This window comes from Quercus suber, unplaced genomic scaffold (genome assembly GCF_002906115.3).
Source record: "Quercus suber isolate HL8 unplaced genomic scaffold, Cork oak 2.0 scaffold_274, whole genome shotgun sequence".
NCBI classification, from domain to species: Eukaryota; Viridiplantae; Streptophyta; class Magnoliopsida; order Fagales; family Fagaceae; genus Quercus; species Quercus suber.
Window position 1 is genome coordinate 682,197 of NW_027069730.1, and position 6,684 is coordinate 688,880.

The window sequence follows — 6,684 nt, forward strand, 5'->3', positions numbered from 1 at the left end:
AGCCTATAACCGACCCACGGGGGTCGGGTTAAGGAGTTCGAAACCCATGTCTAACCGCTGAAGTTGTCAAATCGAATGGCAGCAAGTCAGACGCGTGTAGGTTGGCTAGGTTGGGTGGGCCGCTTGGACACCCTTACCGCTTAACGTTGGTGCTAGTGCCTAATGGATTGTTGCATGTCTATTACTATTTTCGATGGCTTGTTTTCCGAAGAAAAAAAAAAGTGTTTTTTGTTAACCAAAATGTTCGTTTTTCGTTGACCCAAGTTTTCCAATCTACCAAATACTGAAAAATGCAGAAAACATTCTTTAGATAATGTTTTCCACGCAAACAAATAGAGCGATACCAGCCACTTTTAAAACATTTCAAAATTGATTAATTTAGTCTCTTAAATAGTTGTTCATTTTTCTCCTCTCTTTTGGTGATTAGAGATTAAATTTGTCAATTTTGAATTGTACCTACAGTCCTACACTAGTCCAATCCAGAGTCAACTGTAATTAAAAATAAATAAATAAATAAATAAATAAATAAAGGGTGATAATGTCTAATACGTACTTCCTAAAACTACATCAAACTAGAATGTTCCAAAACTACAGTTGGCATTTAATGTTACTTTTAGCTGTTTTATTGACATTCAAAGTCAACTACAATAAAACACGCTTCTAAAAAAGAAAAAACCAGGGTTTTGTATTAACGGGCAATTGATAGTGTCCGTTAAGAAACAAATTTATGTTAATAAAATCAATTTTTTGTTAAATTTTTTACCAATCTTATAGAATAGAAAGTTAATAGAATTAATTTTTTGAGTTTCACTTTTCACTTTTTGTACTATTTTTAATCATTTTATCAATTTTTTATTAAATAAACCTCACAATAAATCATTTTTAATAGACAACTTATTGTGCCGTTAAAATTTCCCAAAAAAACAACCGGGAAGGGGCCCATAAAAAAATTAAAGAAAAACATAGAAGAGCCTGAAGTTCAAAGAGCACGTCAAGCAAGTAGCAACAAGTCATACTTACCCCACTTAAAGCCATAAAAAAAAAATGGGTCAGGCCTGGCCCTCTGAATGTTTAGTTCCCACTTCCCAGGTTTGATTTTTTATTTCATAAACTAGTTCCTACTTCCTAGGTTTGATTGTTCAACAGCGGTAGTGGAATACTAGACTATAGACTATAGACTATAGTCACCTCCGGATAAGTTCTCCATTTCTAGCAACCAAGTCATATTTGGATGTTTCTCCAAAAAAAAAAAAGAAAAAAAAAGTCATATTTGGATAATATTTTAGTTTCTCAAATAAATAAAAAAGCAATATTTGGACCCTCAAAAATAAATATATATAGAAAAAGTCATATTTGGCCCTTTAGAAAGCGGAAATGAATAACATAGAAAAATAATATATTTTTTAATTAATGTATCTTTTATTTAATCAAACTCACAAATAAGCATGATCTATATAATCATCAAAAAAAAAAAAAAATGATCTATATAAGGTTATTATTATTTTTTTTTTTCATATTGTTTCTCACAAATAGAATATTAATCGGGCTTGCCGCTTGCATACTATTAGAAAACAACGGTTTAAATGGTTGATTAAGAAGGTTTTGGCTAACTTAAAATTGAGTCAAAATGAATATGGGACCCACACGTTTTTTTAGGTGGTTCAATACAGAGTTGTGTTCACACGGTGCCCACCATGCGATAGGGAGGACTATGGTCGTGTTTGGATTCGTCGTTTGTGAGCTGAAATGGGCGTTTGCATTTAAAGTCAGATGGGACTCAGGCAAAAAATATTATATATATGTATCATATATATAATTTTTTTTTTTTTCATTTGCTTGACCATTTACATTAATTTGTGTTTGTGTTTGTTTCTGTTTCATTTGCTTGACATTCACATTAATTTGTATAATTTTTTATTATCTATTTTAAGATAAGAATTTTTTTAAATTATTTATTTTACATGCCCACTATTCAAAATATATCACATTGGATTATCAATTTTACGTTATATTTTATTTTAAAAAATTTAAAAATTATTTTTCTTTCTTTACCCATAATAATCATTATCTACTATATTCCTTTATCCTCAAAATACGGAAAGAAAGAATAAAAAACTAAATGCAAAATAAATAGCGTATGTATAAATTTACATGGTTACTGTAACAACAATGTATTTTTACACAACTTTGCGTGGCTTGATGTGGGTCAATTTTAGGCTTGATTGACTAAAATATGATCATTTTTCAATTATACAGACACTTATGCTAGTGCTCATGGAAAGAATAATACCATATGATTTAGTAGCATATTTGGGAAACTTTGTTCGGGGATGACAGTTAATTGTAACCTTACTTGGAGAGCTATATACATAATATTTTTATAAAAAAAATATTTAGTAATAAGTTGTTACTAGTTCTAATTTAAACTCATCACTTAAATTATTTTTTTGTTCGACAAAAACAACCTGCTATTTAGAATTTGTTATGAAAATATTGTGAATATAGCATTTCTTTGACATGGTCTCTGTCTAATGCACTGAACATAAGCTTAACCCGCATTTTTTTAATCTTATAGATATGTAATTATGTATAACAACAAATAAAATCTAATTATTTAGCAAAAATTCAAATTGAATGCTCTATATCTAAAAAGAATAAAATATCACAAAACTACAAGCTTAAAAAAAGATTATATTATTATCATTTATATGCAAAATAATTTTAAACTTATACATATACACTGCTGTTTTGGTCAAAATTTATTTGAAGTTTAAATTTGCTGACGAATGTTTCGATCTTAGTACCATTGGAATATTGTATTTGTTTATTGAGCTATCTCCATTCTCAACTAACTTTTCCCTGTTTGTTCCAAACAGTTATAATTCTGTTTATAAAATATATGTCCCTATTACATTTAGGAAGTTGGTTTTTTTGTTGTTGTTTTTTTTTTTTTTTTTATCATTCGTCGATACAGAGTATGTCAAAGAGAGACATCCAACATGCTCACAGCTGCACCACTATTTTGTCTTAAACACAGTGTCAAACATTTGTTTTATCAATTGTTATTTCTATTTTTTGAATTCATTCGTGTTGTAAGTCATTGTTGTTTAATTTTGTTTTGATTTGCATGGTAAATCATATTCCTTATTAATTGGTTTTTAGATTGTTTACAGAATCACAAATAATAGGTTTATTTGGATAATAGTTATAAGAACTAAGAAGAAATCACACAGTATTCACAGGCCTAATGCACTAATAAAAATTGAGAGAGAGAGAGAGAGATGTTCTCAACATTATCACTCATTGTCTAGTGTCTGTAACACATATCCACCCATTCAATGTCACACATTTTCTCACACCATTTCACAAAGGGGTACAGCTTTTCGGTATAGACTGAATTAGGCCTACTAAAAAAAAAAAAACCACCATACACCCTTGATGCAGGAGCCACTCCACAAGTATAAGTGCTTGTAAGATGTGGAGGATAAGGGCCGGAGTTCAAGTCTCTAGGAGAGAGCTTCACGTACATATACACTTAGATTAAGATAGAGTAGAATTTCTATCTTGTATATATATTAGGCCTACTCATTTGGGTTCGGCCCAACCCAAAATATCTAACAATCATCTTATTAATTAGTTCTTAGATTTTGATTCTTCAACCAGTAAAGATAAAAAATTATAGTACCACAAATTAAGTCACAAGTATCCACATGTCTGATTGTGAGTAGTAGAGAAAAACTAGTGGTCCATGTAAAAATGATAAGCCATCAATAACAATTTGTTATATAGGATAGTTGTGATAAAAGTTGTAACTTTTTTTTTTTTTTTTTTTTTTTGAGAAAGAGTTGTAACTTAATTTATAGTGCTAAAATTACACACTAAAGATTACTAGTCTTTTTTTTTCTTTTCTTTTTTTCATCCAGTTAAGACTCCATGATTGATTTCCTACATATTTTCTTAACCAAAAAAAAAGAAAAAAGAAAACCAAGTCATACTTTATTAAAAAATAATAGTCATAATTGACTCCAACAACATAAGTGAAATTGGATTCAAAAGAAAAGATATCTTTATATCTGACCCTTACTTTTTGGTTGACTCTTGTTATGATGAATTCATTTCGATTGCAGAAAAAAAAATGGAATGTTCACAACGATATTCCTATCATTGCATTTATGGTGCAAGAGAAGACTTGTCCTGTGATTGGGATTGTTTTGAACGTTATCGATCATATTCACACGCGGCCGTCCAAATCAAAACTCTAAAAGGTTGACTATTGGTGTGATTCACGGCCACGGCTTAGACTCTAGACACTTCTATAATGTATGCGGTTTGTACTGTTGCAATAATTTATCAATTATCAATAACTTGCTTTAAACTCTGTTCTTAAGGTTTGGTCACTGGAACGGGGCTTTCTGGGTTATAACAGTATATTGTAGTGGTTTCTTATTAAAAAAAAAAAAAAAACAGTATATTGTAGACCAAACTTGGATCTTTGACTCACTTCATAGTCATACAATGACAAAATATCCTCATCTTGTGTTAACATAGAACCCTATAAATTCAAGTATTTTTATTTTTTAATAAAGTTTCAGTCTATAGCGTCTGCTCATGATAATTGTGCTCTTTATCATCTGACTAATATCTTAATCGATTTTTTGTATAGATGAAAATTGAACTCTAAATCTCTTATTCAACCATAAAAAACTTTATCAGTTGAGTTAATTGAACCTACAAATTCAAGTCTTTATTATAACATCTAAATTCATTGTATCTTTAGATAGTTCTCTTAATTAGTCTGTCACAATCATTTAAGAAATAAGTCATATATGCATGCAGTTTATAATGATTTATAATATAATTTCTAACATGCTTATATTGACTTATTGCGTAGCAAAAACAAAACTAGTTATTAGCTACTACATCAACACGTTTTTTTTATAATACAAGTAGAGAAAAACTAGTGGTCCATGTGTCCTTGACGAGCTACGCTACTACATCAACACGTTTTTTTTTTTGGTTGAAAATATTAAGTATTTTTAACACACACACAAGGAGGAGAGGAGGAGAAGCTTTTTTTTAAAAAAAGTGATGTATATCCAAAAGAACTTTACTACATCAACACGTGAACGCACTTGTCCACATGAAAAATAATCTATAGCATTAAGTACGTTCTCATATATAAATCCTCTCCATTAATTGGAAATTAATCAATTAGCATAGTTCATATTAAAAACTACACATCTAAAGATGTATTCGACATCACATTTATTTAAAAATTTTAATAACAATACATTTTGTACACTGTTACATTGAAAAATTAAAATTTCAACCTTGAAATGAATTATCTCTATTTCTATTGAAATAGAGAATATCAATTCCCTCTATATTGCTCATATTGAAACCTATGATGATTTGGCTTCATAGATTTTGTAAAAAAGCAAAAAAACAAAAAAATCGAGCATCATAGGATAATAACAATATCATGAAAGATTAGAATAAAACTCTTTACTTTCCTTCGTTTTTTTTTTTTTTTTGATAATTATAAACCCTACGACCACTAGCCTCTTAAAAAAAGTCAAAAAGAAAAAAGAAAAAAGAAAAAAAAAAAAACCCTCTATAGTTTAAATAGAAAAAAAGAAAATAAAAGAAAAGTCATGCCATAATTAGTGGAGAATAAAATGATACACAAAAAGTGGGATATAAGATTGTATTCAGTTTAACATTTTATGTACGCCCTGTTATTTTAAATGGAACAAAGACGATTTTGTATGCATTTGTTAGGTAGATTTGTTTTCTTATCATCTTATTTACTCATTTTTGGATGGTTTGTCAACAACATTAAAATTTAGAACATCTTTCATTTCTTTTTTGTTTTAATCTCCATCCAATAAAATCTCTCTCTCTCTCTGAATTGTAAAATTTATAAATCCAAGTTCTAAACTTTCACAAGATTCCTCCCATATTTCTTTAAAATTATAACAATGCTGTCAAAGGATCATGATTTAAAAAAAAAAAAAAAAAGATCCTCTAGTAATTTGTATATTTCTTATAACTATTTTAGGATAAAAGGATGATTTCATGCCTTATATCAGATTATATCACAAACAGATAAAATATATTGTCGTTTTTTTTTAATTATTGGGGAAGAATATGAATTCAACTAAAAGATAAGTGCTTCCTCAAAATAAAAAATAAAACTAAAAGATAAGTGGTCCTTCTACGCGACGCAAGTCTTTAGGGTCCCAATAAAAAATTTGACACCTTTAAGGTCCCATTCAAAAATTTGATACAAAAAAGATGGACACCGAAGATATTCTCGAACTAGTGTATTGTGTTTTCATTCTATTGGCTAAAAAATCCGCCCACTGATTAACAGTTCTTGGAATTGAATTTGGAAATTTCCTAGTCTCCTCAAAATTAGAATTATCTTTTGGAAATGTGCTCACGAAAGGGTCCCCACACGTTGCCTAGTTTTCTCTCCATCTTCGATTGTGCTCTCGATGGAGAGAGGTGAAAACCATTTACCCATTTTAAAAGGCTACTTCGGGCAAAAATGTTTGAATTACTTTATATGATCAAATTCCTTCTCACATAGTTTAATTGAAATTTGATTTTTTTTTTTAAGAAAAAGAAGTCGGACTTTGATGCGATATGCCGATGACAAAATGTTTTTTTACCAAAAAT